Source organism: Lissotriton vulgaris, chromosome 5 (assembly GCF_964263255.1).
Source record: "Lissotriton vulgaris chromosome 5, aLisVul1.2, whole genome shotgun sequence".
In the NCBI taxonomy this organism is placed as follows: domain Eukaryota; kingdom Metazoa; phylum Chordata; class Amphibia; order Caudata; family Salamandridae; genus Lissotriton; species Lissotriton vulgaris.
The window spans coordinates 740,714,392-740,735,675 of record NC_141693.1 but is presented as its reverse complement, the minus strand read 5'-3'; the positions used below and the strand labels follow the sequence as shown (position 1 = coordinate 740,735,675).

Sequence of the window (21,284 nt, the reverse complement as noted above, 5' to 3'; positions counted from 1 at the left end):
GACACATTGTTTCTTGGTGCGGCTGGTAGTATGTTGAGTTATGTCTTCATTTATAAGAGCATAGATGCGAGCAGTGGCATCATCATCAAAGGCAAGAGTGTCTGCTTTCGCCTCAGTGGATCTTGTAATTTCTTCGTATTGCATTCTATATTGGTGGGGTGCCACCCTCCTTGGTAGGACGGACAAATGAAATGACACAAAATTATTGTTACAGGTGGTGCACTCCCTGTTGTTTTGTCTAGCTGGTTCAAGTTAATTGTTCAATTTTATAGGTTGGGTGCTCCTTCAGGTGGCGTGTCCGTCCTTGACACGTCAGTTAGAACATAACAAGAAAGTGTTGCCATCAGATGATGGTAACATCCCTGACCTTGGGCACACCTTTATGTTCTTGAAAACCAAGACTGTGTGTGTACTAATGTGATTAAGTGACAATATGACATAAACATACATGTAGTATACGCTGAATCAAAACATTATTAGTCTAAACAGTTTAGTTGCATGTGTATATCAGGCTGAGTGTGTATCAAGTGCAAAAACCATTGCGCACAAGGGGATTCGTATCAGACATCATGTACCCCTTTAAGAGGTATCTTCAGATGAAGCATGCAAACTCAAAACGGTCATTTAATCCAAACAGCTTCATAGTTTGTAATTTGTAAATCCATGCCATTTCTCACTGTAATAGATACTTGTTGTTATCCATGTTGTCTCGCTTTTTAACAGTTTACAAAATCATGAATTTCAATTGAGAAATATTATGATGTGCCTCATTAAAATGATTCGCAATATTGGATTTAGCATTTTTGGTACGTATATTGGATTTATGTTAATTAATGCGAGGCTTAATTTTTCGCTCAGTCTTGCCGATGTAAGGCTTGCCACATGGGCATTTTATTAAATACACCACTTTTGTGGTGTCACATGTAGCATTCACTTGCAACTTGATGTTATAACCCTTTATTGGGTGGGTAACCGTATTGCCGCTGATAATGTTGTGACGGTTGTTACAGTTCAAACAGGGTTTTGAGCCTCTGGATTGTTCTGATTTTGGGTTTTTTTTGTTGAGTATTTCGTTGATATTGGCATTCTTGGTATGTGCAAAAATCGTTGGTTTTTCAAACATGGTTCCAAAATCAGGTACTGTACTAAAGATCGGCCAGTATTTTATAATGCTTTTTTTATATGTTGCGCTCATGGTGGAAAATTTTGATGCCAGGACCATCCTTTGTTCTTTGGATTTGTGCGTTCTAGCCAGGAGTTGTTCTCTCCGGATCAAAGATGTTCGTGTTTTGGCTTGTTCAATTAGGCTGTTTGGATATCCTCTGTCTATGAATATTTTTCCCATTTCTTCTAGTCACCCCTGAGTTAGTGTGTCATTCGATACTACTCTCTTTACTCGCAACATCTGAGAAAAAGGTAAGTGGTTCTTCAATGATGATTGATAGAAACTGGAGTAATGCAGGGTATTTTTCCTGTCTGTTTTTTTTCCGGTGTAAGTCGGTCTCAAAAGCTGATGCTGTGAGTGTGATTTTTAAATCAAGGAAAGTAATGGAGTTATCGTCTATTTCCCAAGTGAATTGTATGCGTTCGTTAGTCTCGTTTAATGTTTGTAATGATTCTTGTAGTTTTTCTTTGGTGTTCGTCCAAATGATGAATACGTCATCAATATAGCATACATATAGTTTCAAGTTGTTAGTCCAATTTGGGTTGTAATAAATGATAATTTCCTCATATTGTCCCATGAATATATTAGCGTACATAGGCGCAGCACAGTTCCCCATTGAAGTACGGGATAGTTGTAGGTAACTTGTGTTGTCAAATTCAAAGTAGCTTTGGTAGAGGGTAAAAATCATAAGCTCCATCAGTAGGTTTTGCATTCCCGGTTCTATGTCACTTTTCATGATAGCCCTTTCCATTTCTTCAATTCCCCCATCGTGGGGAATTGATGTGTATAGGGATTTGACATCCGCAGTACACAGTATCAGATGTTCATTCTCCTCCATGGTGATTTGTGTGAGTTTAGACAAGAAATCAGTAGTGTCTTTCACATAGCTTCTCAGCTTTTTGACTGTTGGTTGCATATATCTGTCTAGAAACTTCCCAATTGGTTCATGTATTGATCCTCTCGTCGACACAATCGGTCTAAACGGGGGGTCCTCCAAGCTATTATGGATCTTCGGCGTCATTTGTATGGTGGGTCTCTTAGGATTTTCTTTTATCAGATATTTCTTAGTTCTCTCGTCTATTGTTCCATCCTCATGGGCTTTTTTCACAATGTCAGTCAGTGTTTCCTTGAACTGGATGGTAGGATTATTGGCCAGTCTCGTGTATGTTTATTCATCATTGATGTGATCTAAGAACTTCTTCTGATACATCTCAGTATCTACAATCACAAGGGCGCCCTCTTTGTCAGCTTTTATGCATTTGATGTTATCATTGTTAGCTATTTTCTTCAAAGTGTCAAAGTCTTTCTGAGTGATATTCCTCTTGGGTTTTTTTTGTAGTTCAATTTTAACAAATCCTGTCCCACCAAATTTTCAAAAAGGTTAATACATTTATGACTGGTGGGTGCTTGGTATGAGCTGTGTGGTCGCAGGCCTTTCAATTGGTCAGGTTTCTGTGGAGTAGCTGGGAACACCTTGTCAAAGAAATATCTTAATCTAAGCTTACGTGTCAATTTAAACGTACTGACTTCCAGTTCCAATTGATTGGTTTCCGTGGTAGGGATAAATGATGTACCTCGAGACAATAATTTCATTTCTTGTGGTTTAAGGGTCGTCTTAGATATGTTGATCACTCAGTGTTTTTCTTCTTGTCTTTCTTTGGTGCTGTACTCCGGGTACTGTGGTGGCCCTTTTCTTTTTCTTTTTCTAATGCCCCTCCTGGGTTGTCTTTTTCTCCTTGGCCTTGGCCTAAAAAAGGCACCGGTGTCATTGTGCTACTTGTTTGTGGAATGGATTGTTCTAGGTCTGTAGAGTCTAGAGTAGGTGGAATCACTCTTTTTGTTGGTCTGTTGGACATATCGCTGCCTGATGAGGATGTATCAGTTTGTTGGTTAAAAGGTTTATTTCTTCTGCGTTGGACATACACGTCTGCCCACTTGTACACCTCTCCCAACTTGTAGTCTAGGATATCTCTCCTAAACTTCCTTAATTTGCGATCATTGATCTCTCTTGAGTGTTTATCTAGTTGGATTTTGGTATCTTCAAGTGTCTTGGACCAATCCTCAGTAGGTGTCATGTCCTTAAGTTCATTTTCAATTTCTTTGTTAAGTTCGGTGAGGATGTGTGATAGTTCTTCCACAATGAGTAGGATAAGGTCAAGGCTGCATTTATTCAGGATAGCATTCCATTTATCCTGAAACGACTTTGAGTTTTTGCAAAGGGAGCCTTTCAGTGCTATCCTTAACCCTCTGGGGATACGTAGTGCTCGGTGATATTTCAGTAGAGTGCTGGCATGAAGTTTCTGATTGATCTCGCGTTTGGAGAGGTAAAGTAATTGTCTGACACATTGTTCCTTGGTGCGGCTGGTAGTATGTTGAGTTATGTCTTCATTTATAAGAGCATAGATGCGAGCAGTGGCATCATCATCAAAGGCAAGAGTGTCTGCTTTCGCCTCAGTGGATCTTGTAATTTCTTCGTATTGCATTCTATATTGGTGGGGTGCCACCCTCCTTGGTAGGACGGACAAATGAAATGACACAAAATTATTGTTACAGGTGGTGCACTCCCTGTTGTTTTGTCTAGCTGGTTCAAGTTAATTGTTCAATTTTATAGGTTGGGTGCTCCTTCAGGTGGCGTGTCCGTCCTTGACACGTCAGTTAGAACATAACAAGAAAGTGTTGCCATCAGATGATGGTAACATCCCTGACCTTGGGCACACCTTTATGTTCTTGAAAACCAAGACTGTGTGTGTACTAATGTGATTAAGTGACAATATGACATAAACATACATGTAGTATACGCTGAATCAAAACATTTTTAGTCCAAACAGTTTAGTTGCATGTGTATATCAGGCTGAGTGTGTATCAAGTGCAAAAACCATTGCGCACAAGGGGCTTCGTATCAGACATCATGTACCCCTTTAAGAGGTATCTTCAGATGAAGCATGCAAACTCAAAACGGTCATTTAATCCAAACAGCTTCATAGTTTGTAATTTGTAAATCCATGCCATTTCTCACTGTAATAGATACTTGTTGTTGTCCATGTTGTCTCGCTTTTTAACAGTTTACAAAATCATGAATTTCAATTGAGAAATATTATGATGTGCCTCATTAAAATGATTCGCAATATTGGATTTAGCATTTTTGGTACGTATATTGGATTTATGTTTATTAATGCGAGGCTTAATTTTTCGCTCAGTCTTGCCGATGTAAGGCTTGCCACATGGGCATTTTATTAAATACACCACATTTGTGGTGTCACATGTAGCGTTCACTTGCAACTTGATGTTATAACCCTTCATTGGGTGGGTATTAAGGCTGATAATGTTGTGACAGTTGTTACAGTTCAAACAGGTTTTTGTGCCTCTGGATTGTTCTGATTTTGGGGTCTTTTTGTTGAGTATTTCTTTGATATTGGCATTCCTGGTATGTGCAAAAATCTGTGGTTTTTCAAACATGGTTCCAAAATCAGGTTCTGTACTTAAGATCGGCCAGTATTTTAAAATGATTTTTTTATATGTTGCGCTCATGGTGGAAAATTTCGATACCAGGGCCATCCTTTGTTCTTTGGACTTGTGCGTTCTAGCCAGGAGTTGTTCTCTCCGGATCAAAGATGTTCGTGTTTTGGCTTGCTCAATTAGGCTGTTTGGATATCCTCTGTCTATGAATCTTTTTCCCATTTCTTCTAGTCGCTCCTGAGCTAGTGTGTGATTCCATACTACTCTCTTTACTCGCAACATCTGAGAAAAAGGTAAGTGGTTCTTCAATGATGATTGATGGAAACTGGAGTAAAGCAGGGTATTGTTCCTGTCTGTCTTTTTACGGTGTAAGTCGGTCTCAAAACCTGATGCTGTGAGGGTGATTTTTACATCAAGGAAAGTAATGGAGTTATCGTCTATTTTCCAAGTGAATTGTATGCGATTGTTAGTCTTGTTTAATGTTTGTAATGATTCTTGTAGTTTTTCTTTGGTGTTCGTCCAAATGATGAATACGTCATCAATATAGCGTACATATAGTTTCAAGTTGTTAGTCCAATTTGGGTTGTCATAAATGTTAATTTCCTCATATTGTCCCATGAATATATTAGCGTACATAGGCGCGGCACAGTTCCCCGTTGAAGTACCGGATAGTTGTAGGTAACTTGTGTTGTCATATTCAAAGTAGCTTTGTTAGAGGGTAAAAATCATAAGCTCCATCAGTAGGTTTTGCATTCCCGGTTCTATGTCACTTTTCATGATAGCCCTTTCCATTTCTTCAATTCCCCCATCGTGGGGAATTGATGTGTATAGGGATTTGACATCCGCAGTACACAGTATCAGATGTTCATTCTCCTCCATGGTGATTTGTGTGAGTTTAGACAAGAAATCAGTAGTGTCTTTCACATAGCTTCTCAGCTTTTTGACTGTTGGTTGCATATATCTGTCTAGAAACTTCCCAATTGGTTCATGTATTAATCCTCTCATTGACACAATCGGGCTAAACAGGGGATCCTCCAAGCTTTTATGGATCTTCGATGTCATTTGTATGGTGGGACTCTTAGGAAATTCTTTTATCAGATATTTCCTAGTTCTCTCGTCTATTGTTCCATCCTCATGGGCTTTTTTCACAATGTCAGTCAGTGTTTCCTTGAACTGGATGGTAGGATTATTGGCCAGTCTCATGTATGTTTGTTCATCATTGATGTGATCTAAGATCTTCTTCTCATACATCTCAGTATCTACAATCACAAGGGCGCCCCCTTTGTCAGCTTTTATGCATTTGATGTTATAATTGTTAGCTATTTTCTTCAAAGTGTCAAAGTCTTTCTGAGTGATGTTCCTCTTGGGGGGTTTTTGTAGTTCAATTTTAACAAATCCTGTCTCACCAAATTTTCAAAAAGGTCAATACATTTATGACTGGTGGGTGCTTGGTATGAGCTGTGTGGTCGCAGGCCTTTCACTTGGTCAGGTTTCTGTGGAGTATCTGGTAACACCTTGTCAAAGAAATATCTTAATCTAAGCTTACGTGTCAATTTAAACGTACTGACTTCCAGTTCCAATTGATTGGTTTCCGGTATAGGGATAAATGATGTACCTCGAGACAATAATTTCATTTCTAGTGGTTTAAGGGTCGACTTAGATATGTTGATAACTAATTGTTTTTCTTCTTATCTTTCTTTGGTACTGTACTCGGGGTACTGGGGTGGCCCTTTTCTTTTTCCTTTTCTAATGCCCCTCCTGGGTCGTCTCTTTCTCCTTGGCCTAAAAAAGGCACCAGTGTCATTGTGCTACTTGTTTGTGGAATGGATTGTTCTGGGTCTGTAGAGTTTAGAGTAGGTGGAATCACTCTTTTTGTTGGTCTGTTGGACATATCGCTGCCTGATGAGGATGTATCAGTTTGTTGGTTAAAAGGTTTATTTCTTCTGCGTTGGGCATACACGTCTGCCCACGTGTACACCTCTCCCAACTTGTAGTCCAGGGTGTCTCTCCTAAACTTCCTTAATTTGCGATCATTGATCTCTCTTGAGTGTTTATCTAGTTGGATTTTGATATCTTCAAGTGTCTTGGACCAATCCTCAGTAGGTGTCATGTCCTTAAGTTCATTTTCAATTTCTTTTATTTCTTTGTTAAGTTCAGTGAGGATGTGTGATAGTTCTTCCACAATGAGTAGGATAAGGTCAAGGCTGCATTTATTCAGGATAGCATTCCATTTATCCTGAAACGACTTTGAGTTTTTGCAAAGGGAGGGTTTCAGTGCTATCCTTACCCCTCTGGGGATACGTAGTGCTCGGTGATATTTCAGTAGAGTGCTGGCATGAAGTTTCTGATTGATCTCGCGTTTGGAGAGGTAAAGTAATTGTCTGACACATTGTTCCTTGGTGCGGCTGGTAGTATGTTGAGTTATGTCTTCATTTATAAGAGCATAGATGCGAGCAGTGGCATCATCATCAAAGGCAAGAGTGTCTGCTTTCGCCTCAGTGGATCTTGTAATTTCTTCGTATTGCATTCTATATTGGTGGGGTGCTACCCTCCTTGATAGGACTGACAAATTAAATGACACAAAGTTATTGTTACCGGTGGTGCACTCCCTGTTGTTTTGTCTAGCTGGTTCAAGTTAATCGTTCAATTTTATAGGTTGGGTGCTCCTTCAGGTGGCGTGTCCGTCCTTGACACGTCAGTTAGAACATAACAAGAAAGTGTTGCCATCAGATGATGGTAACATCCCTGACCTTGGGCACACCTTTATGTTCTTGAAAACCAAGACTGTGTGTGTACTAATGTGATTAAGTGACAATATGACATAAACATACATGTAGTATACGCTGAATCAAAACATTTTTAGTCTAAACAGTTTAGTTACATGTGTATATCAGACTGAGTGTGTATCAAGTGCAAAAACCATTGCACACAAGGGGCTTCGTATCAGACATCATGTATCCCTTAAATGGTATCTTCAGATGAAGCATGCAAACTCAAAACGGTCATTTAATCCAAACGGCTTCATAGTTTGTCATTTGTAAATCCATGCCATTTCTCGCTGTAATAGATACTTGTTGTTGTCCATGTTGTCTCGCTTTTTAGCAGTTTACAAAATCATGAATTTCAATTGAGAAATATTATGACGTGCCTCATTAAAATGATTTGCAATATTGGATTTAGCATTTTTGGTACGTATATTGGATTTATGTTCATTAATGCGAGTCTTAATGTTTCGCTCAGTCTTGCCGATGTAAGGCTTGCCACATGGGCATTTTATTAAATACACCACATTTGTGGTGTCACATGTAGCATTCACTTGCAACTTGATGTTATAACCCTTCATTGGGTGGGTAACAGTATTGCCGCTGATAATGTTGTGACAGTTGTTACAGTTCAAACAGGGTTTTGTACCTCTGGATTGTTCTGATTTTAGGGTCTTTTTGTTAAGTATTTCTTTGATATTGGCATTCCTGGTATGTGCAAAAATTGGCGGTTTTTCAAACATGGTTCCAAAATCAGGTTCTGTACTTAAGATCGGCCAGTATTTTAAAATGATTTTTTTATATGTTGCGCTCATGGTGGAAAATTTGGATACCAGGACCATCCTTTGTTCTTTGGATTTGTGCGTTCTAGCCAGGAGTTGTTCTCTCCGGATCAAAGATGTTCGTGTTTTGGCTTATTCAATTAGGCTGTTTGGATATCCTCTGTCTATGAATCTTTTTCCCATTTCTTCTAGTCGCTCCTGAGTTAGTTTGTCATTCGATACTACTCTCTTTACTCGCAACATCTGAGAAAAAGGAAAAAGGTTCTTCAATGATGATTGATGGAAACTGGAGTAATGCAGGGTATTGTTCCTGTCTGTCTTTTTCCGGTGTAAGTCGGTCTCAAAACCTGATGCTGTGAGGGTGATTTTTACATCAAGGAAAGTAATGGAGTTATCGTCTATTTCCCAAGTGAATTGTATGCAATCGTTAGTCTTGTTTATTGTTTGTAATGATTCTTGTAGTTTTTCATTTGTGTTCGCCCAAATGATGAATATGTCATCAATATAGCGTACATATAGTTTCAAGTTGTTAGTCCAATTTGGGTTGTCATAAATGTTAATTTCCTCATATTGTCCCATGAATATATTAGCGTACATAGGCGCGGCACAGTTCCCCGTTGAAGTGCCAGATAGTTGTAGGTAACTTGTGTTGTCATATTCAAAGTAGCTTTGGTAGAGGGTAAAAATCATAAGCTCCATCAGTAGTTTTTGCATTCCCAGTTCTACGTCACTTTCCATGATAGCCCTTTCCATTGCTTCAATTCCCCTATCGTGGGGAATTGATGTGTATAGGGATTTGACATCCTCAGTACACAGTATCAGATGTTCATTCTCCTCCATGGTGATTTGTGTGAGTTTAGACAAGAAATCAGTAGTGTCTATCACATAGCTTCTCAGCTTTTTGACTGTTGGTTATGTTATGTTATGTTAGGGGGGTACTTTTAGAGCGCACTGACACCGTGAGTTTCCTGGCGCTGATTGGGAAATCAGTGGGATAGCAGATAGAAATTAGCCGAATTGGGGGAAAAGCCAAGTTTTAAGAGATTTACGGAAAAGAATAAGAGAGTTAGCAGATTTAAGAGACAGGGGAAAGGAATTCCAGAGTGTGGGGGCAAGATGTGAGAAACTCCGACCTCCCATCCTCGCAAGTTTGAAAGAAGGAGTGGCAAGAAGATGAAGGTGGGAAGATCTGAGATTGCGAGTGGGGCAATATGGAGTGATGAGGGATTTCAGGAACCTAGGAGAGGGGCCGGTCAAGGATTTAAATACTATGCAGCCGATCTTGAAGGCTGCCCTAAGATTGACCGGGAGCCAGTGCAGTTTGGCAAGAAGAGGCTTGGCCGACTGCCATTTAGGAATCCTGAAGACCAGCCGTGCCGCTTGGTTCTGAGTGATCTGCAGCCTGTAAAGCAGAGTTTTTGGCAGACCATGATATAGAGAGTTGGAAAAGTCCAAGCGGGAAAGGACCAGGGCCATGGTGACTTGAAGCAGAACTTCGGGGGACAGGAGATAAGCAACCTTCCTAATCCTGCGAAGCTGATGCATACAGGAGGAGACCACCGCCCCCACCTGGGCTTTGAGTGAGAGTTCGGAGTCAATAATAACTCCCAAACTCTTTACAGACGCCACAGGGGCGGGAGGGGGGCCAAGCCCTGAGGGCCAGAAGTGGGGACCCCAATGGATGGAGCTCTTGCCTGGAAGAAGGAGCTCCGTCTTTCCAGGATTTAGTTTGAGCTGATTTTGACTCATCCAGAGGAGGATGTGGGACATGACAGCATGAAAGTTAGAAACAGCAGAGGGGGTAGAAAGAGGAAAGATGAGTTGTAGGTCGTCAGCGTAGTTAAAGACGGTGACGTCCCACTGCCTCAGAGAAAGAAGAAGAGGGCGAAGATAAAGATTGAAAAGAAGGGGGGACAGAGAGGAGCCTTGAGGGACACCGCAGGTGGAAGGTACTTTGGGTCCACGGAAGGGGCCCAAACTGACCGACTGAGCCCTACCGGACAGGAAGGAGTGGACCCAGGCCAACGCCGGGCCCTGGAGGCCGGCTTGTTCGACACGGCGAAGGAGGATGTTATGGTCCACCGTGTCGAACGCGGCGGACAGATCTAGTAATACCAGGGCCTGGGGGGTGCCCCTGTCCGCGTTGCCTCTCAGAGTGTCGAGCACGGCCAGGATGACTGCCTCCGTGGAGTGGCCGGGCCTAAAGCCGGCCTGATTACCCTCCAGGAAGTTCGAGCTTTCGACAAACTGTGAGAGGCAAGCAGTGACATGGGCTTCTAGAATTTTAGAGAAGTAAGGGAGGAGAGAGATGGGTCGGTAATTAGCTGGGACCGAAGGATCAGCCCCAGGCTTCTTCAAAAGGGGCACGAGAACGGCCTCCTTGAAAAAGTCAGGTACCGTACCCGAAGAAAGAGAAGAGTTTAGCAAAGGGAGGATACAGTCAGGGAGGGACAAGCAGATGTTACGTAACATCGAAGGGGGACAGCAATCATCCGGGGAGCCAGACTTGACTCGGGTGGCGAGTTTTGCTAGAGTGGCGGAGTCAAGAATAGGAAAGTTTGAAAGAGAGGAAATATTGTGAGGGACGGGAGTGGTGTCAGCGTCAGGAAGAGGGGCAGAGATGGAATCCTTGATAATGGCGATTTTGTCCACAAAGAAAGAACTAAGGGTATTGCAGGATTCCTGAGTGGGGGCTTGAGTGGGAAGGGTCCTGGTGTCAGTGGTAAGTTCCCCCATAACTCTAAAAATCTCTTTAGATTTAATAGGTGCGGAGAGGATTCTGTCGGTGATGTGTGCAGATTTGGCCGCAATAATTGCTTTCTTATACTGGCGCAGTAATCTCTTCTCCACCTGCGCTCAAGTTGGCGGAGTTCAAGGTGTTGCTGTTTCAGGCTAGAATTATACCACTTGTGGGAGTGACTGTGCCGGGACCGAGGGAGTTTTGTTAAGGGGGCCAGGGCATCAGTGGCTGATAACAGCCAGTGGGAGATGTCATTGGCCAGCTTGCCAGTGCTGAGGTTAGGCGTGAGGGGCGTGAGGGGGGGATGCGATTTTGAGAGGAGATCGAGAAAGCCCTGAGTGTCTACGGTCTTCCATTTTCGCGCCATGCCACCCTCTGAAGGGGGGACCTTGATATGGCCAGTGATGGTGAGAGTGGTCTCGACCAAGAAATGGTCGGACCAGATGCAGGGGGTAACCACTGGGTGCGAGAGCTTAATCCCGAGGGTCCATATGTGGTCAAGAATGTGACCTCCGGTGTGTGTGGGGGCATCTATGTGTTGTTGCAGATTGAGGGATGATAAGGTCTTGAAAAGCTCAGTGGCCCGGGGGCCAGCATCCTCATGCTGGAACCAATAATTAAAGTCCCCAAAGATGGCCACACGGGTGGAGGAAGTAGTGAGGTTGGCCAGCTGTTCAGACAAAGAGGAAGGAAAGAGAGGCATGGGGTAGGGAGGGCGATATAGTACCACGAGCGAGATGGCACCCTCGTTCGTGCCCAGGTTGATCACAATATTATCAACTGCTGGGAGGGTAAGCGAGGAAGAGGAAATGAGTTGTACGTTTTTCCTAATTACTGCTGCCACGCCCCCTCCATGACGACCGTCCGATCTATTGACGTTCAGCATATAGTAATCAGAGGGCAGTGCCGCTAGAATATCAGGAAGAGAATCCTCCGATAACCATGTCTCCGAGAGTAATAGTATATCGGGGTTCTCGGCAGTCAGTAGAAGGAAGACATCAATTTGATGTCTTACGAGGGAGCGGGTGTTGAGATAGAGTACACGAATGTGTGACTCGGGGGTGACTGATATATCTGGCCCTAGGAGAGGGGGGGAGCTTCCCTCAATTCCCAGCGAGGTGATGCGAGCCCATATGGTGGGGTGAAGGGGGCAAGTAGGGAACTGCAGTGCTTTAAGAGCCGCTGCGGTGTATGGTATAGGGGCAGCAGCGTCTCTGGCCCCTGCGCCCGTCTGGGCACGGACGGGCACAGACGGGCGGGACTTAGGCGCGACTTCGGCGCGATGACGGCGCGCCCGCTGCGCCTGTCCGCTGCGCTCCCTGAATGGGGGAACCATTTTATGGGGCCGAGGGCGGGAGGGGCCGAGCGCTGCACCGCTCGCCTGCTCCCTCACCCAAGATGGCGACTCACCAGGTCACGACCCAGGCAGCACCTAGCTCGGCTGCAGTGGGCGGGACCGGGAGGCGGGGCAAGATGTCCGCTTGTGGGAGTGCAGCGCGACCGGACGGGTCCCAGCGCGCACTCGGAAGTCAGGAGCGGTTTCTGTGCAAGGCGGCGCAAAATGCAGTGAGGCGACTCCAAGAAGACCTGCACAACAAAAGGGGGTTAGTGATTATAAGTTTAAAATCCGGTTGTAAGTTAAAAATCGGCGCATATGCACAGCGCGAGTAAGCGCGCGGTGGGGCTGCAGGCTGTGTGGTCAAGAGCGCTGGGAAGAACATGCGGCGCTCCCGGGTTCCGGTGATCGTCTGGTTCACCCACAGACGCCCAATCAATAGTATTGGTCACCAGTCCAGGGTTTTTATGGGGCCGAGGGCGGGAGGGGCCGAGGGCTGCACCGCTCGCCTGCTCCCTCACCCAAGATGGCGACTCACCAGGTCACGACCCAGGCAGCACCTAGCTCGGCTGCAGTGGGCGGGACCGGGAGGCGGGGCAAGATGTCCGCTTGTGGGAGTGCAGCGCGACCGGACGGGTCCCAGCGCGCACTCGGAAGTCAGGAGCGGTTTATGTGCAAGGCGGCGCAAAATGCAGTGAGGCGACTCCAAGAAGACCTGCACAACAAAAGGGGGTTAGTGATTATAAGTTTAAAATCCGGTTGTAAGTTAAAAATCGACGCATATGCACAGCGCGAGTAAGCGCGCGGTGGGGCTGCAGGCTGCGTGGTCAAGAGCGCTGGGAAGAACATGCGGCGCTCCCGGGTTCCGTTGATCGTCTGGTTCACCCACAGACGCCCAATCATGGTTGCATATATCTGTCTAGAAACTTCCCGATTGGTTCATGTATTGGTCCTCTCATCGACACAATCGGTCTAAACGTGGGGTCCTCCAAGCTTTTATGGATCTTCAGTGTCATTTGTATGGTGGGACTCTTAGGATATTCTTTTATCAGATATTTCCTAGTTCTCTCGTCTATTGTTCCATCCTCATGGGCTTTTTTCACAATGTCAGTCAGTGTTTCCTTGAACTGGATGGTAGGATTATTGGCCAGTCTCGTGTATGTTTATTCATCATTGATGTGATCTAAGAACTTCTTCTGATACATCTCAGTATCTACAATCACAAGGGCGCCCTCTTTGTCAGCTTTTATGCATTTGATGTTATCATTGTTAGCTATTTTCTTCAAAGTGTCAAAGTCTTTCTGAGTGATATTCCTCTTGGGTTTTTTTTGTAGTTCAATTTTAACAAATCCTGTCCCACCAAATTTTCAAAAAGGTCAATACATTTATGACTGGTGGGTGCTTGGTATGAGCTGTGTGGTCGCAGGCCTTTCAATTGGTCAGGTTTCTGTGGAGTAGCTGGGAACACCTTGTCAACGAAATATCTTAATCTAAGCTTACGTGTCAATTTAAACGTACTGACTTCCAGTTCCAATTGATTGGTTTCTGTGGTAGGGATAAATGATGTACCTCGAGACAATAATTTCATTTCTAGTGGTTTAAGGGTCGACTTAGATATGTTGATAACTAATTGTTTTTCTTCTTATCTTTCTTTGGTACTGTACTCCGGGTACTGGGGTGGCCCTTTTCTTTTTCCTTTTCGAATGCCCCTCCTGGGTCGTCTCTTTCTCCTAGACCTTGGCCTAAAAAAGGCACCGGTGTCATTGTGCTACTTGTTTGTGGAATGGATTGTTCTGGGTCTGTAGAGTCTAGAGTAGGTGGAATCACTCTTTTTGTTGGTCTGTTAGACATATCGCTGCCTGATGAGGATGTATCAGTTTGTTGGTTAAAAGGTTTATTTCTTCTGCATTGGGCATACACGTCTGCCCACGTGTACACCTCTCCCAACTTGTAGTCTAGGGTGTCTCTCCTAAACTTCCTTAATTTGCGATCATTGATCTCTCTTGAGTGTTTATCTAGTTGGATTTTGATATCTTCAAGTGTCTTGGACCAATCCTCAGTAGGTGTCATGTCCTTAAGTTCATTTTCAATTTCTTTTATTTCTTTGTTAAGTTCGGTGAGGATGTGTGATAGTTCTTCCACAATGAGTAGGATAAGGTCAAGGCTGCATTTATTCTGGATAGCATTCCATTTATCCTGAAACGACTTTGAGTTTTTGCAAAGGGAGGATTTCAGTGCTATCCTTAACCCTCTGGGGATACGTAGTGCTCGGTGATATTTCAGTAGAGTGCTGGCATGAAGTTTCTGATTGATCTCGCGTTTGGACAGGTAAAGTAATTGTCTGACTCATTATTCCTTGGTGCAGCTGGTAATTTGTTGTGTTATGTCTTCATTTATAAGAGCATAGATGTGAGCAGTGGCATCATCATCAAAGGCAAGAGTGTCTGCTTTTGACTCAGTGGATCTTGAAATTTCTTCATATTCCATTCTATATTGGTGGGGTGCTACCCTCATTGGTAGGACGGACATATGAAATGACACAAAATTATTGTTACAGGTATTGCACTCCCTGTTGTTTTGTCTAGCTGGTTCAAGTTAATCGTTCAATTTTATAGGTTGGGTGCTCTTTCAGGTGGCGTGTCCGTCCTTGACACGTCAGTTAGAACATAATGAAGGGCCCATCTGCCCGAAAGGCATTGGAGCATAATGGAACAATTATAAGATTGATAAGAGTGGAAATAACTCTATGGACTGACGATTAATTTACAATGAACTTTAAATAAACCCTATACTGATGATACAAACAAGGAGTATTGGTTTTCAAGAACATAAAGGTGTGCCCAAGGTCAGGGATGTTACCATCTTCTGATGGTAACACTTTCTTGTTATGTTCTAACTGACGTGTCAAGGACGGACACGCCACCTGAAGGAGCACCCAACCTATAAAATTGAACGATTAACTTGAACCAGCTAGACAAAACAACAGGGAGTGCACCACCTGTAACAATAAATTAAAGAGACACCACAGAAAGACTCAGTCCATGCACCACTGAGTACCCCTGGGCAAAAGGCCCCAACACAGGCAAAAAATCGAAAAACACACAAAAATCACCACAATCCAATGCCATCCATGCCCTCCATGATGTTTACATTATAGAGACCCCACAGAAAGACTCAGTCCATGCACCACTGAGTACCCCTGGGCAAAAGGCCCCAACAACAGCCAAAAAATCGAAAAACACACAAAAATCTCCCCAATCCAATGCCATCCATGCCCTAAATGATGTTAAAATTCAACAAAACAGTTGTATCATGCACCCATAATTAACCCTGGTCCTACTGGATACTGTGGCTACCCACAATATATTTTATTTAATGTTCTGAAAAAGTTCCAAAATTGTAGTTGCAGCAACTGTAACGCCCCAAACAAACAACATCAACTTACTTGTGAAATTTCTAATCCAAAAGTGATCCAAAGAAAGTCAAAAAGGCCTCAAATCCAAATATCCAGCAGCATCCACAAAAAGTAATCCTTCCAGGTCAAGATCCAAATCAAAGTGACCAGGACATGAACAAAGCACTGGGAGGAGCCTGCTGGACAGGAACAGGAAGTTGGAGACTGTGGGGCACTTCCTTCCTCCCACCCCCCAAAATGGACTCCTTGCAAAACAAGGTGCAGGCAAATGTCAACCTGAGGAGTTATTCTGATATAAATCATCATTTTCAGAAGGTTTATGCTGCCTGCTGGTGGATTTCTTGTGCAGAATTGCAAATTTTGCAATTTTGCGAGTGCCCGCCGCATCTACGTGTTCGCAATTGTTTACTCCCGTGATACGTGATCACGAGCCTTTATGACGTACTCGCAATGACAAACTCTCGCTGTGCAAGGTGGCGGGCCGCAATAAAGTAATCGCGTTTGACAAACTCCAGCGGGATCCCGCAGCAAGATCCAAAATGGCGCAGCACATGCAAACATGGAGAAAAACAACTCTTCAAACGCTGAATGACGGTAAGTGAACGCCCCGCGCCACAATATTGTATTTGTCAAGCGCGACCAAGCAAAAAAATCCGCTGCGTGTGAATTTGCGAATAGTCGGCAAATTCGCGAGAATTCGCGGATTGCGAATTTGCCGAAAATCCACATTCCGCGAGTGGAACGGACTACGCTCATACTTAGACAGGAGCCAGCACAGAACCGGCCCACGGCACTGGGCTGTGACCCAAACTCCATTTTCCTTAATTTTTGACAGAGCCAGACAAAAGGCATATACAGCAACCTAGAATTTTCCAAATCAAGTGACTAAATCAATGCGCCACTGTCAGTCATCATACCACTATTTGACTCCACCACTGCACATACATGTAGCCCAGGTCTGCTGTGGTTCTTGTTGATTGGTTGTGTTTACCTTTTATGCCACTTCCTGAAACACTGTTATTCCATCATCATCTCAGATCCAACTGACTGACTTCGTGCAAAGATAGTATGATCATCATCATCATCATGGTGTGGTATGTGTACGTGTTGTCCAACAGACCAACACCAACTCAGTCTTTAGTGAGGGACTCCGATTAAGTAAGTCAAGACTGCACCTGCAGTAGTAGGAGTACAATTAGTTATTATTTAACAGCACAGAAACATTGACTATCACTTGAGTCACTTTTACTTTGTTATTATTTTAACTACTAGTATAGTTCGACTTTTTGCACATTTGCTCAGAGTCATCAAGTATCCAATGCAATGCATGGCATCATTCATTAATCATATACCTGTCTTGCTCTTCTCTTTGGCTGTCAGATCAGAGATGTTGAGCCTTCTGAAAGTGATGACGAGTTTACTTTAGTTTTGGATGCCTGCTCAAGTTCTGACAGTGAAGAGTTGTGTGTGCCTGCAGACAGAGGTGGTAGCCGTAAGACAGTGATGAGTTTCGGATTGGAAACAAAACAGAAGATGGCTATAGTCACGTACGTTTAACTTGTTATGGAGGGACTGTTAGAGGCTACATTATAGTACTATTCTCCATCTCCATCCAATGTCTGGCAAGATGGAAATATATTTAGGGCAAGTCAGGAAGATGGAGCAGGACTCTAAGGAGAGGAGTGGACAGATAAATGCAGGGACATGCAACTCCAATAGGCAAGTAAAAATAAGAGACAGTGGAGAAGGATTTGTTGTGGTTTGATTTGAACCAAAAAGACAGATATACACACAATAAAGGAAGGGAGAAAGTAACAATTTGAAAGCCTAGTTGTCAGGGAAGAGGAGCTCGTCCTCATACTCTGGTGGTTTGGACAGAAGTAGGTCATGTAACCCACTACTTATGTCTTCGGAGTCGCTCTCCTCTTCCTGCTGTGATTCACGTTTTTTGTAGTCCGGTGGTAGGAAGTGCTGATTCATTTTGATCATAGTTAACCTCTCCATGCTTTTGGGTAAGAGACTGGTCCTTTTCACAGTTACAATGGCACCAGCAGCACTGAAAACACGCTCAGAAGAGGCACTTGCGACAGGGCAAGCCAGATAATTTATCGCCAGCCTGCTGAGCACTGGCCATGGGCTTCTTTTCCTATACCAATACACCAATGGGCTTTGCTCCATGACGACCTCTGTTGTGTCACCCAGATAGGCCTGGATCATCCACTCAATGTTCAGGGGTGCTTTGATTTGCTTGGCCTCTTTTGACTTTGCACCAGCAATGGACTTACCCATCCCTTTCTGTAGAAACCAAGCAGCTATTTCTTTTGCTGTGTCTGATGAATCAGAATCTGTTGGTGCTGATGTTGATGTTATTGGTAGTGTTTGTGACTGCTGGGAAGCAAACGCACTGCTCTCATGCTCTGAAGAAGAACTTGACTCTGGATGCCCTGTAGTACTTGCACTGTCCTGGGCTGGTACTGGCAAGCATCCAATTGAGAGCCGTTAATTTTCTAAATCAGTGGCTTCCTTAGCTATTAAAGTTTTGTGCTTGGCAACATCCCCTTATGAAAAAGGAATTACTGCATTACTGTTCAGAAATATTTTGTACCGTAGATCCAAAATTGTTGCAGTAATGTAATGTCGATGTGACACAATTTTATTTTGAATCTTTGTATTGTCAGATAAGCAGACGGCTAAGGCCTTCGCCAAAGAAAATGCGTCTACGTTGTCTTCTACACCTTCGTATGTTTCAGACACCTCCTTCAGCTGTTGCTCTAGCATGTACAACAATGGGATAGCTTGGCCCATAGTACAGTCTTCCCTGCTGACTGCACGTGTGAAGACCTCAAAAGAAAGTAGCATCTCTGTCAGTCATTTAATGAGGTCCCATTTCCACATCTCAACGGTCATGGCTTTCACAGTAGGATCACCTAATCTTCTTGTCATGATATAAGCATTAAGTGGTATGTACTGCTCAAACAGATAATTAAGCATGTAATAACTTGAGTTCCAACGTGTTGGCACATCCTGGATGAGTGCTTTGACTAGCATTGTATGCTCCTGTTGAATGACCCGTAGCTGCTTCCGGGCTTTAGAAGAATGGTTGAAATGTGTGCATATTCTTCTGCAGGTGGTCCGTAAGTTGCTGACTTTGCTTTCATTTTTCAGAAAGTCTTGAGCAACAATGTTAATGCAATGTGCCAAACATGGGAGCCTGAAATAGCCTCCATCTTTCGTGGCCTTAACTACCTTACTGCCATTGTCCATGGCAACAAAACCAATGTTAAGCCCTCTTTGTCGCAGCCATTCAAAGAACTTGCTGTTAAACTCTGCCAAAATGTTTGCAGCAGTATGAGATTTCTCCATAGCAAACATGGCTACAGTTGCATGTCTGCGCCTGTCATTAAAAATCTCAACAGTGTCAACGCCTACAGATAGCTTTTCTCTAACACCTGAAAAAGAGAACCAGTGTGCAGTGATGCACATGTAATCAGTGGCTTGGCATCTGGTCCACATGTCTGTTGTCAGGTGGATACTATGAACAGAACTCTGATGTAAGGTTTCCCAATCAATTCCAGCACGTCGTGATGTAGTGCTGGAACAGCAACTCTGGCAAAATAGTAGAAGCTGGGAACCTTCCATTTTGGGCAGATGATTGTCACAAATTCCAGAAAACTCACCCCTTCATCAAAACAAAAAGGGAGAAGGTCCAGTGCTAACATTTTAGCCAGCTTAGTATTGTACCAATGTGCTATTGCGTTCAAACTTTCCCTCCTGCCTAGTAAATGGTACGCTGTGTGGTATTTCCTTCTGTTCGGCTCGGCGCAGCACTTTGCATCGCAGTACTCCTTGGTGTCTCCGGCTGACTCTTACTCTTGGCCACTGAGATGTTGCTGATGTGGAGGATGTGGGCTGTACCACTGCAGTGCTGGGGACAGGGTTACTTTGTGTACCATTACCAGATAGAATGTCTCCCTCTTTTTCTTCTTCCTGTTCGACAGTGAGTGGACCTTGTACTAGTTTATCCTCACCAGCATCAATGGTTCCAGTTTTGATGCTACGGAGATGGTCCTCCCACTTGATTGCGTAGTGTTTTTCCAAATGGGTCATTTGGCCTCCGGTACCATAGTTTGTACCAAGCTTACCACGACTACCAGAGGAATGACAAATGGAGCATATAGCAATGTTCTCCTCCTTTACGCTAACCGTAAAGAAGTCCCACACTGTGGAGCTTAACTTTTGTCTCCTACTTGAGATGCCACTTCAAATACCGGATGAGCTGGAGGGTGTGTGTTGAATTTGACTATGTGGCTGCACAGTAGTACCACTATCTACTTCTGCTGAGGTGGTGCTTGTGCTGGATGTAGGACGCTACCGGCCCTTTGCTAATGTAAATATGGAAGCTGGAGGTTGTGTTGGTGTTGCCTGTGTTGGAGGTATGCGTGCTACATCCCTAATAGTCACAGCCATTCTGTATAGGGTAAAAATGTTGGTCTCCATGTCCTTGGGCCGGGAGTGATGCTTGTGATGACTGGGTCAGACTCATCATCATCATTATCTTGCTGTTCTACATCGACCTCCATAAGTGTAAGGCTTTCTGGAAACTTCTTTTTCCCTAGCCTGGTCTTGGAATGTGTCTCCCTCTCATGCTCAGGTTGTTGTGACTCCCAAGTGAGATCTAGATCATCAGAAGGGATGCTTGGTGAAGAACTTGATGGACTAACCCTCCTTTTCCTTAGTGGGGATTTGGAAGACAATAGATCTCCTGCATGAGTGGCTTCCTTTTCTTCTTGCTCTGCATGAGGCTCAATTTCCTGAACTTCCCCTAGTTCGGGAGGAACAACAACTACTATTGCGGGCGTTGGTTGTGGTTGTTATTGTTCACCACTTATCTGCTGTGTTCCCTCATGCGTTGATTGTGTACTACTTGAGATAGCGATAAGTTTAGGTCAGGCTCGGCATCACTGCTTTCCACCATTAGGTTGGCTACCTCTTAAACACTCATCTGCTTAGGCCTGGGCTGGTGGGTTGGGCTCACTGATGCGGATGTGCTGCCTTCAGCTTGCCCTCCGGACACCGCTGCTTCAGGCGTACTTTTTGGTTTCCCAAAAAAGGTTTTGGGGTCAACACCAGACTTAAGTGTCACTTCCTTCTTCTGTTCTTCCTTCTTCTTCTCAGCAACTTTCTTGGTCTTGGAGGACCTGGTACCTGCTTTCTTTGGGTCCATCTTCTTCAGATGTCAACAGCACTCAGTTGAACAAGTTGCATAGATGTCTGGTCAGGTCACACCACGCGTCATGTACAACAGAAGGTCAAATGTCTGGCAGTACAATGGGCAATGAATGATGACAGACACCTCCTCCTCAGTCTTTTGTGCACCTACAAGCAAAGAAGGCAGAAGAACATCAGTCAAATGTGGAATTTGTTGTGCTTTAATTTGTAGTGGAGGTGGAACTTGTTTATCCTTAATTTGTGCATCATGTCGGATGGATGCAGCATCAGTGACCTGCAGCAGATAGCAATGGGGATGGAAACAGTAAGCTAACAGGAACAATAGAAAGACACACAGGCCTATGTGGCAAAAACAAAACTGCACACTACTACTACCACCACTACAGCACCCATCCACAT

At 43.9% G+C, this 21,284-nt stretch overlaps 1 pseudogene; it reads right to left on the bottom strand.

Annotated features, from left to right (window-relative positions):
• Nucleotides 1–17,483: 17,483 nt before the first annotated feature.
• On the bottom strand, nucleotides 17,484–18,881 carry LOC147711476 (zinc finger BED domain-containing protein 4-like; annotated as a pseudogene).
• Between the last annotated feature and the right edge of the window lie 2,403 nt (nucleotides 18,882–21,284).